Below are 21,262 nucleotides of genomic sequence, written 5' to 3'. Positions count from 1 at the left end.
CATTTTCTGTGACCTTTTCTGCCCTTTCTTGTGACCTTTCTGCCTCTGTGCCACTCGTTTACCCCCTGTTTTTGTGACCTTTCTGCCCTTTATTGTGACCTTTCTGCCTCTGTGCCGCTCGTTTCCCCCCATTTTTGTGACCTTTCTGTGCTTTTGTGTGACCTTTGACCCTGCTTGCAGGCAGGTTGCCCCCACGCCGTTGCTCGTCACCCGACTGCCTGGTTCCTGCCTCCTTGTTTCCTGTGTTTTTCCCTCCCCTCTGCCCTGTACACCAGTTCCCCCCGCTGCTCCAGATCCGACCCTTTCCCACTGCTGTATCCCTGCGGCCTGGCCCCCCCCTGCACACCCATTCACCTCCCCCTCCCGCCTCCCAGCTGCTTCTCCCTCCCAAGCCACCTAATATGCAAACCGAGAAGCAGCCGCGCAGCGGACGGGCGCAGCGGGCGCGCCGCTGGGGCGCCGCGCCCATCCACGCCTGGACCACGCCCAGAGCCAGAACCCCTGGACCCCGCAAACGCCACAACACCAGAATCCACTACGACGCCAGCACCCTCCACGCACTCAAAGCCGGCGAAACCACACCTGCTTCCAGGCCGCCCCGACATGGACCCTTCTCCTGCCACACCTGCAGCTTCACCTGCGTCAGAACCACCAAACCTCTAAGGACTGAACCCAACCACCTCCGCTGCATACTCCTCAACACCCGCTCCGCACGCAAACACGCCATCGAGCTCTGCGATCTGCTCGACACCTCCGCCCCAGACGTAGCCTTCCTGACCGAGACCTAGTGAAACGACTCCTCAGCGCCCGACATCGCCATAGCCATCCCAGACGGCTACAAGATCACCCGCGGGGATCGCGCCAACGTAATCGGAGGAGGAATAGCCATCGTCCACAAGTCCACCCACAAGGTCGCCACCCACGCAGACGAGACACTCAACACCGCCGAACACCTGCACTTCCGGATCCACACTGACCCCAACACCACCCTCAGAGGAACACTCATCTACAGACCCCCCGGACCCCGGGCTCAGTTCAGCGAATCCATCGCCGACTTCGCCAGCACCCATGTACTCGCGTCCACGGACTGCATCCTCCTCAGGGACCTGAACTTCCACCTCGAGAACAACAACAACGCCAACTCTGCCACCCTGATTGACAACCTCACCATCCTGGGCCTCAGACAACTCGTCACCGCACCCACCCACGCCGCCGGCCACACGCTGGATCCTATCTTCTCCACAGGCTCCCACGTTGCCTTCGACCACACCACTGAACTCCACTGGACCGACCACCGCTGCATCCATTTCACCTTCAAGAAACCAAACACGCACCACTGCACCCAACAGCTGCCTCGCCCCTACTGGAGCAAAGTCACTGAAGACCAGCTGATCACCTCCCTCTCCAAGAACCCACCCACCGACCCCACCAACCCAGACGCCGCAGCCCGAAACCTCAGACAGTGGATCGATGACTGCGCCAACACCCTCACCCCGCTCAAGAAACCCTCCAAGAGCCACCTGGTTCACCGACGAGCTTCAGGCCTCTAAACACGCATGCCGGAAACTGGAGAAGACATGGCTCCACGAACGCACACCGGACAACCACACAGCCCACAAGGACGCCGCCCGCAGACACCACCACCTCATCAGATTAGAAAAGAGATCCTCCTTCAAAGATTGCTTGGATAACAACGCACGCAACAGCAAAGAGCTCTTCAGCATTGTAAAGGAACTCTCCAACCCCAGCGCCAACGCCAACGACATCCCGCCCTCACAAGAACTGTGCGACTCACTAGCCATCTTCTACCACTGCAAGATCGCTGACACCCACAACAGCTTCAACACCACGACCGCCCGACAACGCAGACTCCACCTCCCCTGTGAAAACCACCAGCGCCAACCTCCTGACCTCCTGGTCCAACATGAACGACGAGACACGCAAGGTCATGAACTCCATTCACTCAGGATCTCCGTCTGACCCGTGCCCACACCACGTATTCAACAAAGCAGACCAGCCATCGCACCCCAACTACGGAAGGTCATCAACATCTCCTTCGAAACAGCGACATTCCCGGATAGCTGGAAGCACGCCATAATCAACGCCCTCCTCAAGAAGCCCAAAGCAGATCCCAAGGACCTCAAGAACTTCCGGCCCATCTCCCTGCTCCCGTTCCCAGCAAAGGTCATCGAGAAAATCAACATGCTACTGGCCCGCCACCTCGAAGACAACAGCATCTTGGACCCGTCCCAGTCCGGATTCAGACGAAACCACAGCACCGAGACAGCCCTCATCGCCGCCACAGATGACATCAGGCGCCAACTAGACAACTGCGAAACATCAGCTCTCATCCTCCTGGACCTGTCAGCCGCCTTCGACATGGTCTGCCATTGCACTCTAAAGACACGCCTCCTAGAAGCCATAACCCAAGAGAAGGCTCTTGACTGTATCACCTTCTTCCTCTCCGGCAGAACCCAGAGCGTCCGCCTCCCACCCTTCCGATCCGAAGCCACCAACATCATCTGTGGCGTCCTCTAGGGCTCATCCCTCAGCCCAAGTGGCCCGTCATCACGACCTCAACATCATCTCCTATGCTGACGACACCCAGCTCATCCTCTCCTTCCCCAAGGACCTGCACACCGCCAAAACCAACCTCCACGAGGCAATGAAAGCCATTGCCGATTGGATGAGGAGCAGCCGTCTGAAGCTGAACTCGGACAAGACGGACATCCTTATTCTCTGGCCCACCACCTCAGCCTGGGACGACTCCTGGTGGCCGACCACACTGGGAACAGCACGAACACCCACCGACCATGTACGCAATCTAGGATTCATCCTCGACTCCTCCATCTCCATGTCTAAGCAGGTCAACGCCGTCTCCTCCTTCTGCTGCAGCATCCTCCGCATACTCCGCAGGATCTACAAGTGGATCCCGACCGAAACAAGAAGAACGGTGACACAGGCCCTCGTCAGCAGCAGACTGGACTATAGCAACGCACTCTACGCAGGAATCCCAGCCAAACACCTACAACGACTACAACACATCCAAAACGCCTCAGCCCGACTGATCGTCAACGTCCCGTGCCGCAGCCACATCACCCCCCAACTGAGAGACCTACACTGGCTCCCCGTTGACAAGAGGATCACCTTCAAGCTCCTCACCCACACACACAAAGCACTTCACAACGCTGGACCAGCCTACCTGAACAGCAGACTCAGCTTCCACACCCCCACCCGCCAGCTCCGCTCCACCAGCCTCACCCTCGCCGCTGTCCCCAGCATCCAACGAACGACCTCCGGCGGCAGATCCTTCTCCTACCTCACCGCCAAGACCTGGAACACCCTCCCTACCCACATACGGCAGACCCAAGACCTACTCGCCTTCAGAAGACTCCTCAAGACCTGGTCTTCGAGCAGTAGCAGCACCCCCTCCCCTCAGCACCTTGGGACCCTCACAGGTAAGTAGCGCGCTTTACAAGTACTCCGATTGATTGATTGATTGATTGATTTGTCCTACATAGAAAGGGCAAACAGAATAGTGACTGTCAAAATTAATACAAAATACAATTTCACAAAAAAAGACTGCTTTTCTAAATGTTAATGATAAGAATAATCCAGTGATGGAGAAGGGATTCGTGCTGGACTTTCTCCAGAGAGGTGCCACGTGCAATCTCTGAATATAATAGGAAACTGGTACACAGTCAAAATATCGAGTTTTAAATTTCGAGCTACCAAAATATCGTGTTTGAAATATCGAAGGAGAAGAACATCGATGCCAAGAATATCGTTGGACAGAATATCGACCCTAAGGTAAGTAATATTGAAATTCTTTATATTGATGTAAGTAATATCGAAGTTAGTAATCAATAGCATATATATCGATGTAACTAATTTCGATGATACTAATATCGATATTTATATTTTTTTATGTTTTTTATTATGTATGCGTTATATGTTTTAGTTAAGTATTTAAAATAAATAATATTATATGTGTATTAATTTTATATATTAATAAATATTTTTATAAGTAAATTATATGTTTTAGTACCGGAGCGGGTAGTGGGTTTATAGGGGAATAGGGTGGGAAGTAATTTAATTATAATTAATAAAATATTTATTGATGTATAATTTATTTTGTAATTAATTATTAATTGCCAATTAATTATTTTAATTGATAAATTATTTATATAATTGTAATTAATGTTAATTTTAATTAAATGTAATGTTTTAGTACTGGAGCGAGTTGTGGGTTTATAGGGGAATAGGGTGGGAAGTAATTTAATTGTAATTAATAAAATATTTATTGATGTATATTTATTTTGTAATTAATTATTAATTGGCAATTAATTATTTTAATTGATAAATTAATTATATAATTGGTAATTAATTTAAATTGTAATTTTTAATTAAATGTTATGTTGTAGTACTGGAGTGGGTTTATAGGGGAATAGGGTGGGAAGTAATTTAATTGTAATTAATAATAAAAAAATTATGTATAATTTATTTTGTAATTAATTATTACTTGGCAATTAAATATTTTAATTGATAAACTATTTATATAATTGGTAATTAATGTTAATTTTAATTAAATGTTATGTTTTAGTACATGAGTGTGTTGTGGGTTTATAGGGGTATTGGGTGGAAAGTAATTTTATTGTAAATATTTAATTATTTATACATTTTTAGTTATGGAAAATTAATGTATTACAAAATTATTATTTGGTAAATATTTATTTTAATAGATAATTATTTTTTTAATTGTCAATTAATATTAGTAATTTGTAATTATTTTTTAATAGCTAGAAAAAATAATTAAATAATTGTTAAAGTTTATTCTAAAAATATTAATTTGTATGATGTTTTTTAATTTTTAATATTGATTTAAATTTAAATATTATTTTATTGTTATGATAAATAAATAATTCTTTAATATGTATTATTTGGTGAATAATATTTAATAATTATTATTTATTTGTGTTTGTTGTTAATTTATAGTCAATAAATTATTGTAATGTAATTGGTTTTATTAAATATTCATTGTTTTATATTGATGTTGATGTATTTTAAAAATGAATTATACATTATTTCAAATATAAACATTATTTAGAAGTATGTGACAATAAAATTCTATGTTATTAAACGCTTTCCCTACTGTTGCACCCTTTGGAGTTGGAGTAGTAATTTTTCCCCCTACGCTATCCAAAGCTTTCCCTACTGTTGCACTCTCTGGAGTGGGAATAGTAATTTTACCCCCTACACTATCCCACGCATTCCCTACCGTTGCACCCTTCGGAGTTGTAGTAGTAATTTTCCCCCCTACGCTATCGAAAGCTTTCCCTACTGTTGCACTCTCTGGAGTGGGAATAGTAATTTTACCCCCTACACTATCCAACGCATTCCCTACTGTTGCACACATTGGAGTGGGAATAGTCATTTGTACCTATCTGCTATCCAACGCTTTCCCTACAGTTGCACCCACTGGAGTGGGAATAGTAATTTTTACCCGTACGCTATCCAACGCTTTCCCTACTGTTGCACTCACTGGAGTTGGAATAGTAATTTTTACCTATACGCTATCCAACGCTTTCCCTACTGTTGCACTCACTGGAGTGGGAATAGTCATTTGTACCTATCCGCTATCCAACGCTTTCCCTACAGTTGCACCCACTGGAGTGGGAATAGTAATTTTTACCCATACGCTATCCAACGCTTTCCCTACTGTTGCCCCCTTTGGAGTTGGAATAGTAATTTTTACTCTTACGCTATCCAACGCTTTCCCTACTGTTGCACTCACTGGAGTTGGAATAGTAAGTTTTACCCATACGCTATCCAACCCTTTCCCTACTGTTGCACTCACTGGAGTGGGAATAGTAATTTTTACCCACCCGCTATCCAACGCTTTCCCTTCTGTTGCACCCTTTGGAGTTGGAATAGTAATTTTAACCCTTACGCTATCCAACGCTTTCCCTACTGTTGCACTCACTGGAGTGGGAATAGTAATTTTTACCCGTACGCTATCCAATGCTTTCCTTACTGTTGCACTCACTGGAGTGGGAATAATAATTTTACCCCCTACACTATCCAACGCTTTCCCTACTGTTGCACTCACTGGAGTTGGAATAGTAATTTTTACCCGTACGCTATCCAACGCTTTCCCTACTGTTGCACTCTCTGGAGTGGGAATAGTAATTTTACCCCTTACACTATCCAACGCTTTTTTCCCTACTGTTGCACCCTTTGGAGTTGGAATAGTAATTTTTACCCTTACGCTATCCAACGCTTTCCCTAATGTTGCACTCATTGGAGTGTGAATAGTCATTTTTACCAACCCGCTATCCAACACTTTCCCTACTGTTGCACCCACTGGAGTGGGAACAGTAATTTTTACCCGTACGCTATCCAATGCTTTCCCTACTGTTGCACTCACTGGAGTGGGAATAGTAATGTTTACCCACCCGCTATCCAACGCTTTCCCTACTGTTGCACTCTCTGGAGTGGGAATAGTAATTTTACCCCCTACACTATCCAACGCTTTCCCTACTGTTGCACCCTTTGGAGTTGGAATAGTAATTTTTACTCTTACGCTATCCAACGCTTTTCCCTAATGTTGCACTCATTGGAATGGGAATAGTAATGTTTACCTATTTGCTATCTAACACTTTCCCTACTGTTGCACCCTATGGAGTTTGAATAGTAATTTTTAGCCTTATGCTATCCAATAATTATTTATGTATTTTATAATATTTTTATTATGTTACATAATGTTGTGTTTAAATAATGTTTTAAATAATGAAAGTATATTTCATTGTTTTTATGTATTAAATATAAATATTTAATATTATTTATGTTATTTCATGAGTGAAGTAGTTGTAATTTATAGTATTTGTTATTTATTTTAAATTAATTAAAAAAATTATAAATATTATAATTAAGTAAATATATATTACATATTGTACGTTTAATTTTAATTAAATGTTTAAATTAAAATGTATTATTTAATCATTTTAAAGATTCTAAAATATTTTTACATAAGTTTAAATTATATAAAAGTTTTTTACTTTATATTTCTTTTTTTAATAATAATAAAAAAACAATATATTTACTTACGATATTTTTAACATCGATATTTTATTTTCGATATTTTTATACTTACCATGTTGTAGATAGGGTGTTGATATACTTGCCTTCGATATTCCAACGTCGATATTTTGAGTGTCGATATCCTGTCTCTCGATATTCTGTCAGAGATTCTAGGAAACTTATGAGCCTTCTTTTGATTTTTTCATTTTGGAAAATCGCCCCTGCCATAGTAGGTGGAGCAGGTGAAATGATTTGAGAAAGCCCACAAGTTCAGAACATAATTGGACTAACACCCATACCACCATTTTGCATGGGTCACAGGTAGACAAGTTAGAACTGAAATATCTACAAACAAAAGAAACAAATTAAATTTCATTATTCGAGTTGTGGGACGTTGCTGAGTGGGCCAAGATGGTGGACGCTCTCATATAAGGTCCTGATTCCTTGCAGGAGGATTGGAGATCCTGGATGCTGACGGAGTCTTATGGATGTACTGACCGCATCTCCGGGAGTGCTAGACCCTGGGGCTGCCCTCACCAGACCTAAGGCTCACCCAGTTCCGAGGTAGCGGAGGCAGCTCAGGAGTGGCAGGATGTCAGGCAGTTGCTTCCTCTAAACAAAGAGTCATGAAGGCAGCCCATGAACCAGTGCAGACACTGAGCTGGTGGTCACCAAGGCCGCGGCCATACCTATAGTTATCCCTCGTGAAGCCTGATTACAGGGGAAGGTGAGGAGAGCTTGGTAGGTGAGCCAACCAGGAGTCGAGTGCCAGGGCTACTGTGGCCGCATGTGTACCTGACTGCAGGGCCTGGAAAAATCTTTGTGGCCCTGGTATGGGTACGTCCCTGGGATGGGGTGTGCCGCCCTTCCACCTCTGGCTCCATAATTTGGACTCCTGGGAGCCTCCCAGCTGCACCATGATATGTGGGACCTGCTGAACCAGCCGGGAGCAATTAGCCAAATATGGAGGCGATACAGCCCTCCTCTACGTCGCCTTCCCTCCACCCCACCCAATAACCTACAGGCTGGGGCAGCGTGACGGAGCTACTCGGACCCCCGAGAATCAGGCCTTCCTCCCTTCCGTCACTAAGAGTGAGCACAATGGGCAGCTAGGCCAGCCGATCCCTTCTACCTTGTGGACTGCGGTGGCACTTGAGGAAGCAGCCACTTTCACTGCTCCTCCTAAAGTTATGAGTTGAACCCGCCCCCCCGACTGCTTGTGCTGCCTGCTCTTGTGATCCAGCAGCAACAAGGATGAAGGCTACCATAGTTCTGCCCATGTTGCAGGGATTGTGCACATACACAGAACAATGCGGAGGAAACCAGGACCTTGGTGTGCAGTGGTGTACCAGAAAACCCACCTCGGTGCCCAGAACCCCAAACCGACTAGCTGTGTATAGTGTCTCATTCGTTCTACATACTACAGCGAAGCTATCAATGATTAGGCATCCTAGAACATGTCACTCCGTCCCTCTCAGGAATCGCGGGAAGAAGAATTCTCTTTCGTTCAAACACTCATACTTGTCCACAACGTGAGTAAACAGAGACACAATATAGTTTTAAATGTTTATTTTTTACTAATGTGCTCTATAATGCAGTACACGAGCCAATACTAGCAGCAAAATTCATAATAATAATATAATTAGCATGGTTACAATTCCATAAAGCACAAAAGGGCAAATCATATTATAATGACAGTGGAAACAGGACTACAGCGCCTTTCCACCCTCCCCGTCCTATAAGCTAGTTTACTATAAGTATGGAAGACCTCTAGGCTTTGTCAGGGAGACCCCATACCTCCAAGTTTAGATGCAAGGAATTACATCTCAGGACAAGCACAGCTCTTCTTCGTTAGAATAAATCTCTCCAAGTGCCTTTTCATGCATGGAATGCGAAATTAAAAGCACTCGACTTTCAGTAGTGCAGCTGTGTTTGATGTTGCGTCTATTGGCGTGGGACTGACCAAAGTGAATCAACAGCATACGTTGTTTTTCTACCTTGAACACGCTGTTCCGATGAGGAGCATCATGTACAGCTAAATGTGTGAAAAGCAGAGACAGTTCTCATGTGAGAATGCACCAGCAGCCTATCCACGAGAATAAAGCCATGTAGTAACGTGAGCAAAAGCGGGATGATGGCAGCCAAGCATATAATAACTAATGCTAACTTAGCAATGTCTGCAGTTAATTCTATGACCTCACTACAGCCAGTTTGTGGGATTTGTTCTGTGAAACTCCTTGGGGCTAAGGGAGCCGTGGTTGGGCCCACCTTACTCACAAATCCTTCAGGCTGTCTCTCACTGGCTGTAGTGGATCCCCGCATACTCTGGTACTATGGGTGGGACAAACCACATATCTTGCCTTCCCAAAGTAACATTGATAAACTTATGGCCCAAGTGACAGGGCCCCGTGAAGGTTTCTCTACTGAAAAACGATGTAATCAAACTCCCAGGGCTGGGGACATTGAGACCATCCTTCGGGCCATTCCTACCTCCCGCCCTGCTCTCAAATCTAAAATAGAGGAGGTGGGGATTGAAATCTCCCTACTGCACAAAGATCTCCAGGGGATGGGCGACAGAGCCACCAAAACAGAAGGTTGCATACCAGAACTGGAACATAGGGTACGTGAGCTGACGTCTACGGTCTCCGTCTCTCAGCAACATCAAAACCTATGGAAGATTGAGTGAAATATGCTTAAAATAGGACAAGGTTCTGTAACCTATGCTGTGTGGGATTCCTGGAAGGGGCCGAAGGAGCCTCCCTGGAAGCTCTTCTCGAGCAGTGGATCTTGTCCTGGATTCCCGATATCTTGATAGGTCGGCTACCCTCCTGCTTCATCATTATATGAGCTCAAAAAGCCCTGCCACAGAGACCCCTCCTAGTGCCCCTGACTCGTTTAATAGGGAGTTCCTATTTCAATACCAACTTACCTATACTCTCAACGTACAAAAGATGAGAAAATCATATGACAAGATCCATTCAATCTCTCTATTGCTGGGGGTTATGGCCACTGCTCAAACAGTCTCTCATCTACTTTTCATCCTCCAAACAGAAGCTTCTTATACCTGTCCTGCCTGTGGTCTAATGGTAATGTACCATGTGTGACCAAGAGTGGCCTAGGCATGCAACATCTAGTATCTAGTATGATCTCATCAAAATCTCTGCAACTGGGTGACCTGTTATGTTACAGAAAAACTGTGCAGGTGAGGGATCTGGTTGCCAGGTGAGAACATGATGATGCGGTGATCTTCAATGAAGGGATTTCATTTGCAATACTTACAATACAGAGAGATATCCTCTTGTAATTAGCAAGTTATGCACGTCTTGCCAATCATTTAATCAAAGTTAAGAACAGTACATTTTGATTGCTTCCAAAGTGGCACCATTTAACAATTATGGAGCTAAGAAATGTTTTTAACTTGCAGTGTTAATGCTCTTTTTTACACAAACAGACTGCACCCACCTTCAGTTGAGGGAACTCATTACAGAGGCTGGTAGTTGGCAGGAGATAGAGGAAAATACTTAGGCCTGTAGGGAGCAGGAAGGAAAAAGGAGAATATGAGACTGATGCTGCCATTCCATTTTTTAAGCCAAATTAGCAGTTGCTTCCTCCCACATGCTACACAGCTTTGCACCTTATCAATATAGGGGGTATTCCACTTGGGTAAGGAGCAAGCTCCAACCATGCACGGATCATAGAAGCTGTTTGATAACTTCACAGACCTTCAAGAGTGGCAACCAATCAACTTGTGTGCATGAGAACAGATGGAAACTTGGGCTGCTTGGATAATGAATACTTGGTCATGGTTCAGGGTTTTATAAATGCAGCTGTTGCACGAGTGACCGGTGGCCTGGCCCAAAGAAAGAGCATACTAAATAAGGTTTCAGTTTTGTGCAAATAATGAGGTCATAAGAATTTTTTTGGGAGGTGAGATATTAAATTGCATTTTTTATATCTAAAGGAAGAGAATTTTAAGATTTGACTGCCAAGGAGGAGAAATCTCCGACCGGAGCAGAAACTGCAGATACAGGGGAGGTCTAGGCCTTGGAAGTGAACTTCGCTCCGTTCACATAGTTTGCAGAGTTTTCCACACTCCGCAGTGCGCTTGGAGTGGAGTTTTTTCCTCGCTTACCAGCATTAAGTTGGCAAGCAAGGAAAATGCAACACTAGACCACCTCCCAGCAAAATTTTTCAATGCATAACCGCTCGCGTTGAAAAAAAATGATCCGTTCAGGTTGAGGAAGCTGCTGTTCGAGTAGAAAATCTACCCGAACAGCAAAAATAATCTTCGCCCTCTTTCGCTGCACATGGTGCTGTTCATGCTGATTTTCCAGCATGGAACAAACACCCAGCACTAAAAATCTGTATGAACAGCGTGACCTAACTCACTCCGCCGCTTTTGGAACTCCGCGTAGCGTGGCCGAGTTTTTGGGTCACTTCCCAGAGTTCAACATATCCGCTTGGAAACTTGTAATGTGTGAGCATTTCCTTGAGAAAAAAAAAGATAGCTTAATATTGTTGTGGGTTTTAAAAACTAGGCATATGAATTTATTTAAGATTGGGCATTTAGTCAAAGGGAACCAATGCAGTTTCTTAAGATGGCGGGCAGCAGAAGCTCGAGCTGGTAGCCATCAGATGACACAGGCTGACAAATTCTGAACTGCTTGAAGGCACTAAATGAGGTAGGCAGAGCAGCCTAAGTACAAGGAGTTGCCATTGTCTTAAAGCATTGGGGATTGTCCTGCGCACATACAGAGGGAGAAAAGCGCAGGCTTTTTTTAATATCTTGGTGACATCAAAAACAGACTCCTGCAAACTTGTTGATTTGGGTGAATGCCAACAGAAGGCTCAGGTTTCTGCTAGAAAGAACTGTAGCAAGGGGAAGGGCAAATTCAGAGAACCACAAGGTAGATAACCATGGAGTAGGCGGTCTGCATGCAGATGATTTTGTTTTTATCGTTGGTGGTCCTCCTAGCTGCCCATGCGGTCATGCAATACCTAAAAGCAGATTCTGTGGCACAAGGGTTGAACTAGATGTTAAGAATGATCCGTATGTCCTTGCCATATGACACTATGTCAAAGCCAAATGATAAGGCTCATAGGGTAAGTGAAGAGATGTGAATGTTAAACAAAGTAATGCTTAACGCATGGCCGTGAGGAAACCTGCAGGTGATGCACGTATCAGCAGACTGGAAGGAAGATGGACTACTTGTGCACCATCGCTGAGGGAGGATAGAAACCAATGAAGGGCTTGAATCCAAATGCCTAACTTAGAAAGCCTGGTAATCAGAGTGGAGTGGGACACTGTATCAAAAATGGCAGACAAGTCATTTAAGGCCAATACTGTGCTACCGCCTTGGTCCATAATTTTCTCAGAGATGCTTAACAGAGCTATTTCTGTGCTGTGGGTGGGGAGTAAAGGTCAGACTTAGAATAGACCAGAAGTTTTTGATTGACCAGATATTGTGGAAGTTGAAATGTTATGCCAGAGTTTTGACAGAATACGGGAGAAGAGAAATGGGGTCATTGTTATTAAGGATGCCAGGGTCAACAGTGGGTTCTAAGAAGTGGGTTGACCTCAGCCTGTTTCCAAAGTGACCGAACAGTGGTGGATTCAAGAATGAGGCTGCATAGCTCACCAGGATGACCCACGACACTGCTGGCGAGAGGACGAGAGGGAAATAGGGGTTTTTTGGGGAGTCGAACTGCATAGAGGAGCACAAAAGAGTGATCATCATTGGTTGGAAGGAATGCAGTACGAGAACAGCGAAAGTGCACAGGCGGTAAAGGCAAGGTTGAGACCTTAAGGTGGTTGAGCAGAAAAGTTGGCTTGAATGGTGACATTTTTATGGAGAAGGAAAACAGTATAGTCATTACAGAGATCTTTTGAAGGTGTTATAGAGTTGGTAAGTGAAGATGGTTGAAGAAACTACATAACAAGGGAAAAGATTTCACATGAGGAGTTAGTGGTGGGCTGTAATCTGTAGAGTAAGAGGCCTTTCGAGCAGCAAAAACCTGTTTGCTATACTCTTTTAATGGCGCATGGTCACTCATTTTGCTTTTCTACTATAGGATTTACGCTGGAGGCGCTCAAGTTTTTTTTTTTGCAGTTCTTGATGTTGCGGCGTTCGTCAAACTAAAAAGCGGGGGCAGAGATAAAAACATACATTTGAAACTTAAAGAGTTGGGGGAAGTATGTTTCAGAAAGTATTGCATGTTACACGTGAAAGGGCGGGGCCGCTAAGTCTGTGTAACTCAAATCAGGACGAAATAGTCGTAGGCTTCTGAAATATTGTTGCGAGCCAGTGACTGCAGCGGCTCTGTTTTACACCGAAGAAACAAATACAGTGTTCTAAATGGAGACACTTAAAACACCGGAGTGCAAATGGAAATGTTACTCATCATCTGTTTGTGAGTTAAGCAGCATTGATAACTTTCATAAGATAATCAATGTATTCACAAGTTTGCCCCAAGCATACAGTTCCAACGAGTAATTGTGTTTACTGAAGTATTTCAGCACTAAAATAGTTTGTTTCACAATCAAATGATACTAGCCTTGGTAAAGATTGTGGGGCAGATTTACAATTACTGGCGCATCCCTGCATATCGGCAAGGATGTGCCAGTAATTGTGCGCCGCAGCTCCGCCACCCATGATGCGCCGCATTTACAATGCGGAGCACCATGGGGCAAAAACGGCACAGATGCGTCACACATCTGTGCGGTAAGAGCGGCACATTGCTGGAGTTGCGTCGCAAGCGTGATGCAGCTCCAGCAATGATCAGGGGGGCCCTATGTGTACAATGCTGCGTCAATCCTTACGCCTGCTTCAAGCAGGCGCAGGGTTTTGACGCAGCATGGGCCCAAAAGTGACTGAGTGAAATCTTGAAGATTTCACTCAGCCACTTTTGGGAGGCGTTCCTGCGCAGGAATGCCTCCCCCTGCGATGGTACGCCTCTTCTGGCGCAGGGCTTTACAACGTGACGCATCTGGGAGATGCGTCACGTTGTAAATACCCACCACCATAGTGCATCTTTTGCGCCGCCGCTGCGTCACAAAAGTGACGCAACGGCGGCGTAAAAGCGGCGCAAGGGGCTTGTAAATCTGCCCCTGCATATGCACAAGGGACGCAAAACGATAGCCAGTAATTTGCACACTAATTCCTACAAAGTGACGCAGAAAAGGAGGGTTCTTGCAAAAAGAAAATCTGAATTTTATGACCATAGCATTTTCGAATCTCAGTCCGAGTTGACAGTACAACCATGTGCTTCCAGACCAGTGAGGGTAGTACTGAGCTTATAAAAACAATCTGCAGAACATGGGCTAGCTTCTCAGCCATTCAACTGCAGGGGGCAAAGTATGCATAGATCGGTCTCTAGGCCACTTCACAGCGTAGGTACCCACATACACTAGATCAACTAACTCCCCTAAGGATGCACTAGGCGGCCTGGTAGAGGAAGCATGAAGATATGTTTTGGTAAGAGACTCATGAAGGGTTAATCAGTAGATTTCAGTCACAGATGCACAGTGTAAGTCATCAGCATGTATCAACTACTAAATTACTTTTGGGTGCCTTCACTTCAATAACACTTCACAGGCAATTCTGGAATAACATCACTATTTTGTCTAGTGGACTAGTTACAAACTTGGCACCATGAGGCCAGGTTTCAAATTCCAGCTTCTCTAATAGATCATTCTCTGTGACCCTGAGCCATTCGCTGCATCTACCTGTGTCCCCAATTTCCTATTTTTCCCTAAAAGTGTGATGAATGTTGGCCTTTAGTGTCATTTATAAAAATAGAAATTTTAATGCGCATACTGATCTTCATGAAATACGAACTTTGTTTGAACACCTTTCCTCTTTGTTCCAAAGTGGATGCTCCGCCTCAAAACCATAGCTTTAGAGTCTCTTCTATTCATGAAAAGAAATTTCTGAAACATCTATGGGTTGCATGCAGCATTCCAGGATATATGTTTGGAAACACCCAACAACAAAACGCATGTAGTCCGCACTGCATCTCTGGATTTGTTGCATCATACTGTTACACAATGCGTGTAATCAGAGAGGAGGTCCCCTTCAGTGGATACCATTTTTCTAAAAGGTTAATGTAAATGCAACACTTTGAATGCAGTATGCTTATAAGTATCGTTACTAAAAATACCAAAGGTTAAAGTAAAGTAATGTTTTAAACTCTAAAAACCACAGAAATTCACTAGTTATAGTTAAATATCTCAAGTAACTATAATTTGCCCCACCATGCACAGTTTTCTCATCAATAATTTCATTGAAGATGTCATGAGTGAAGTAATATATGGGGTAATTAGCAGTGCATGGTAAGGGCACATGTGGGCTCCCCTCCGAGCCTTATTAGGGCCTGAGGATTCCATCCCCCAGGAATGTTTTTTCTTTTTTTTTTTAAAGAGGAGGTAGGGGGCACCTGTCCCCACTCCACAGCCTATTTTGGCTCCAAGGTCTCCATACTTAAGGGCACAATTGGTTATTTAAGGAGAGTGGGGCCACACACCCCTGCCCCCCACCCTGAGTCTTAATAAGGGTCTGGGGACCCCATCGTCCAGGGCTGTGCATTTTTGAAAGGGGAGGTGGGCTACGTGGCCCCCTCCCTGAGCTTTTTATTGGCCCCAAGGACCCATTCCCCCAGAGCCTCTCCTTATAATAGGTGGGTGCCCTGGTGCCCACCATGTACTCATTTGGGACCGTAAAGGGACGGCCCAGTGCCCCCTGCATGCTGAGGGTTCTGGCATTGCTCCCACTCAGAGGGACCTGCTACTCATGCTTCCCTCTGGGCTTTTTTGCTCTGCACCTGACTGCTGTTGCCTCCATTATTTGACACTGATCGTTTCTGATAGTTCTTGTCTCCTGAATGAAACAGGAGGTATACCAGTAGGCGGGTACGCTGGACGCCCAATATAATCTACTTTAAATTGGATTTTTCCCATCTTCAACAGTACTTCACTGACACTGTCAATCAACTACACTGCCTCGAAAGACATCACAAGGCTACAAGGAAAAGTGTTCTAGCAGTGTATGGACATTACACAAATGTTTATTGACATTTTCTAGAAAATTCTCTAGATTTGACTTTAATCTGCACTCTGACTGCTAAGTAAGCAAAACGTATGAATGTTTGATTGCCCTGTTCTGTCGCTGTTTTGTTGGATTTATTGTGCAGCGGCGGGTGCAAAATCAACACCATTTATAGTTGGCACCTCACAAACAAAATCGATAACTTTTCCGGTTTGTATGAAGACCCCAAATGAGACCTATATATGTATATGGCATGACCCCATCTAAGCAGATTTTAGAGAGCTAGGAGTCCATGGTTGCTGATTGTAGGAGTTGTAGGGGATCGTACCTAGATCAGGAAGTAGCACAAGGCCTGCTGCCTCTAAAACCCTCTTGCTTACTTTATCTATCCCAGGGCCTGTAAGCTATGTGGTAGTTATAACGGCCCCAAGAAGGGAGAGAGTTAAGGAAATTGTTGTAAATAGAAGCCCGGAGCCTGGTATCATTTAGGTTGCTTTATTGAAGGTTAGTCAAGTCTTCAAGATGTTAAGATAAGATATAAGGAAGACCCACCAGGAGTGACCAGCTTGCCCCTCAGCCTGCCTGGTTCCAACTGCCAGTTGTCACCAGGCTAAGCCCCAAACACTCCATGATGTCACCAAAGGTTCTAGTAGTGACATCATGAGAATGACAGTAAAATCCCACAGGCAGAAAAGAGACAGGTTAAATACAACAGAAATGTTACCAATAAAGGTTAGTAAACTACTGACAAAGAAAGGCGGTGATGGACAGTACTCTCAGTAGATGCACCTGCAATTAAAATATCCCTGAAACCGTATTGCAGACATTTGCACTGATCCTTTTTCAGCCAAGTGAGCAAATAATATAGTCATCATGGATCAAAAAGAGCATGAAGACGGCGGAGGAAAGAAGAGTCTCTGAGGGAGTAGCTCTATTCTTTATTGGCCTTCTCAATTATTCATAACTCCTTTGTTCTTGGCAAATTAGGCATTATGAAACAAGATACTACTTCGTGAAGCAGTTTTGCTGATTCACTTTTGGGAAACAGAGAGACTACTGTTTCTCTAACTGAGGAGAAATCTGCACAGAAAATTCCCACACAGCGTTAATATTAGCAAGCAGCTTACCCGATACATTGAATCAACCAATCATTGCTAATATTGTACTCACAGAGTTATTGGAATTTAGAGATGGCCCTAGTTGAGCATTGCAAACACAAGGAGATGATGGACGGAGCACTGAACCTTTTCAGACACTCACCCCAGTCACAGATCTAGGTTGGGTCCCTCTTAAATCTTTAGCTCACTTCGCCACCTCATTTCAGACCCAGCTATATGCAAATCAGTCTTTTTCTTTCAAATTATTTTTGTATTAAATACAAACTTCCAAGCATCACATGTAGTAATTTGCAGACATTTTGATCTTATAACATCATATACAGATTATTTAACGCAGACATATATTCATTCAATCATGTCAAGTGTATAATGATTATTCTTAGCCATTTCCGTGTCTACAGTCGGAGATATACATAAGTCTTCTCGATATGCATTCCACCCACTCCACTTTTTGTCCCTTTCTTGGGGCATCCTCTAAATTTAAACACTTCTTTTTAGGCAATTATGCATTTATCCAGTTGAGCCGCCCAGGCATTCGTTGATGGTCGCCCCGCTACCCCCACTTCATTGCTATTGCTCTTTTCACCACTGTATAACCCAGAGTGACCAATTGTTTTTCCACTTCTGTAAGGTCAGTCATTTGCCAAATGTTGAGAAGCCACAATGGTAGAGTGAAGCTGATCTTTTTACCAAGTGCGTCTTGCATGTGTGTAGTTGCCCCCTCCCACATGGGTCGCAGGAATGGACAGTCCCATATTGTATGGTAGAAAGTTGCTTCTTGGTGACACCGTCTCAAGCGAAATGCGTCCTGTCTAGACCCAATTCTAGCCAGTGTAACCCCGGTGAGGTAAGTTCTATTTAGGATTTTTAATTGGATCAAACAGAAGCGGACCGAAATAGCTGCCTCCCTCAGTGACATCAGCGCTGTTTGCCAATCTTCGTCTTCGATGTCTCCTATGTCAGCTAGTCAATGGCTGCAGAGGGCTTGGAAAGGGTCAGGTAAGTTATTACACAACTTACAATATGTTAAAGAAATAGCTTTGTCTGGGATTGATTCAGAGAGTAATCAGTCTTCGAATGGAGACGATTCGGGGAGGCTACCCGTATCCGGGAGAGCAGTCGTTAGGGCATGACGGATCTGTAGATATCGAAACGTCTCCCCTGATCCATTTCATATTTCTCCTGTAGTTCCGGGAACAATAGGATTCTACCCTTTTTCACAAGATGGCCTATATTGGAGAGTCCGATCGCATTCCATTTGTCAAACCCTTGTTGATAGCACAAAAGTCCTAACTTATGGGTGTATCACAACGGAGTGGACTGAGTCAGTACGTCAGTCCAGCCCAAACGTTTAGTCACCTGTTGCCAGAGTTTTACTGTGCAAGCCGTAGGGCCCAAAAATCTCCTTTTCCAGACCTTTGTATATAGAGCACCTAGATATCCCTCCCTCCCCATTTGGTAACAGTCCAGCATTTAGGTAGGGTCCAACAGAGAGCGGTACAGCCAGTGGTTTACCACCACTAGCTGCGACGCCCAATAATAAAGTTGCATGTCTGGAATGGAAATCCCCCTATCGTACTACCCTTTAGGTAATTTATGCAAAGCAATACGCGGCGCCCCTTCACTCCACAACAGTGATATAAGCTCACTGTCGATGCTTTTGAAATATGAGTCAGAAATTAAGTATGGGCAGTTCTGAAGGACATATAAAAACCGCCGAAGAGCCAGCATCGTAAATAAGGCTGCTCGGCCCAGTAAAGAGAGTGGTAAGTATCTCCAGTGATTGACGTTATTTCTGAGTCTATCTAATGGGGCAGCTAAGTTCTTGTCATCAAAGAGGCAAGAATCGGGGTGATAAAAATCCCTAGGTAGCAAAAACCATCAAGGGCCACTTTAAGTTCGCATCCTGGGGGAAGTCGAGGAATTGGGCTGTGAAGAATGAATAAAACTGCTTTATTCTAAACAATGGCATAACCTGAGTACTTGCCAAAGTTAGTAAAAATATTTAGGGACGCATGGGGGGACACCAGTTACACCAAGAGGTCGTCCGCATACAACAATATTCTGTCCTCAAGTCCCTCTTCCCATTTCAGTCCTCTAAGGAGCACATCTCCTCGCACCCAGGAAGTCAACAGTTCTAGGATCAGAGAAAAAATAAGGGGGGATAGCGGGCAGCCCTGTCGGGTGCCCCTGCCCAGTGTAAACGTCCGGGATGTACTATTATTTACCTTGACTTGGCCACGCAGTTCCGTATATAGCAGTTTAATCCAACCTAGAAATTTCGGGCTGAACCCCAGGTGTACCAGCACCTGAAAGAGGTAGGGCCATTCTATGGCGTCAAATGCCATGGAGGCAGCTAGAGAGAGCACCACAGCATCTTCCTTTATATATCGGTGTTTCCCCCATAACACTGTGAAGACGGCGGATATTTAATGCTGTGTTCCATCCCGGCATAAAGCCAGATTGGTTGGGATGATACAATTAGCAGGAGTTTGGCAGGCACCTTGGCTTAGACATTAATTAAAGAAATCAGTCGATAGAAACTGCAGCTGTCAGCTGGTTTAGCACGCTTCTGAATGACCACAATCAAAGTAAGTCGTGGATCGTCTGGTAAGATTAATTTGTCAAAGCTCTCAATGAACATACTTTTAAGGTGGGTGTGAGAAGTTGGCCCGATATGCAACGTTCGCTATTCTAGCGACCGCTATGCATCGTTCCAACGACCCTTATGGTGTTTGGTTGTAAGTCAACCTATAGACCAGCTATCCTAGTAGCGTGGATACGAGCAGTCTAAGGCTAAAGACTCGAGAGGGCGCGTTAAGCCAGCTGTTTACCACACATGTACCCCTTGAACACCCAGTGAAAGGACACCACACAAGTGTTATGAAAATAAACAGGATATTTATTAAGATTCACAACAGCCCTGGACTCTTTATGAGGACAGGGTACTAAGCACAAACCAAATCTCTTAGGAAAATACTTCAAGTGCACAATTAAAACAAGGGTCCGAGGACACGGAAAGTTTAAGGTCTCGGGCGGACCCGATAAGGCAAGTCGGAAGCGAGGGACTCGGGACCCTAGAGTAAAGAGGCTATGCAGGCACCGAAATGCCGAGTTACCTAGCCACGAGGGCTGCGGCTGCACAAGTCTTACAGGCGTCGGGGTCTTCGCTGACGAGCCAGGAGCCGGAAGAAAAGGAGTTGCTGGCCGGCGACCAGTGATGAATAGTTCGTAGAGATCCAAGCCTGGATCAAAGATTGATGATACCTGAAAGCAGAGGGGACCAAGTTCGTACTACTAGCCAGTAGTCAGAGGGTACCAGGAAGGCACCGGTTGGCCTTCACCTCGACCAGGTGAGTGGGCGACGCTAGGCTCTGCAGTCTCACGGACCAGGAGGCGTTGTCGGCGACCACGGTGGAGGTGCGAGCTGTCCCACGAAGGATGATGCTGTCGGCGTCGCTGGGCCCAGGATGGGGCAACAAGCCTTGGCAGATCTCAGGGCCACGTGGTGGGCCTAAGATGGCGTCTTGAGTGGACCAGGAGGGCCCGGGGTGCTTCTCGCAAAGATGCAACCAGACCAGCAGAGTTGATTGTCGGATGTCGTCACAGAAGGGCACAAGCCAGCGGCTAGTGACCAGACAACGTGCTGAGCAGCGAGCAGAAGGGCCCCACGCAGATCGTGGAGATGCTGGGAGGCTGCACTTCGGTGCTGGAGCGGCTCAGGGTCGGGGCTTCTCGGACCCCAGAGCACTCACCAGAGAATTACTTCGATGGTCGTGCTGGTTAAGAAAGCGTGCAGGTTTTGATGATGGCCGGTCCCTCGAGGTCTCGTCGCACCCACAGATCACAGCTGAGCTGATGACGTGGGTAGAGGTCAGAGGTGCCAGGGAAGCCGGTTCTCGTCGAGCTGGGCCGTCGGATTCCTTGAGTAAGGACTTACAGCAAACCGCAGAGTTCTTAGATGGTGCCCGCTGATGCAGGGTGACTACTCCTTAGTCACAAGGGAGAAATCTTGAGAAG

Source organism: Lissotriton vulgaris, chromosome 4_1 (genome assembly GCF_964263255.1).
Source record: "Lissotriton vulgaris chromosome 4_1, aLisVul1.2, whole genome shotgun sequence".
NCBI lineage: Eukaryota > Metazoa > Chordata > Amphibia > Caudata > Salamandridae > Lissotriton > Lissotriton vulgaris.
This window is presented reverse-complemented; position numbering follows the sequence as displayed.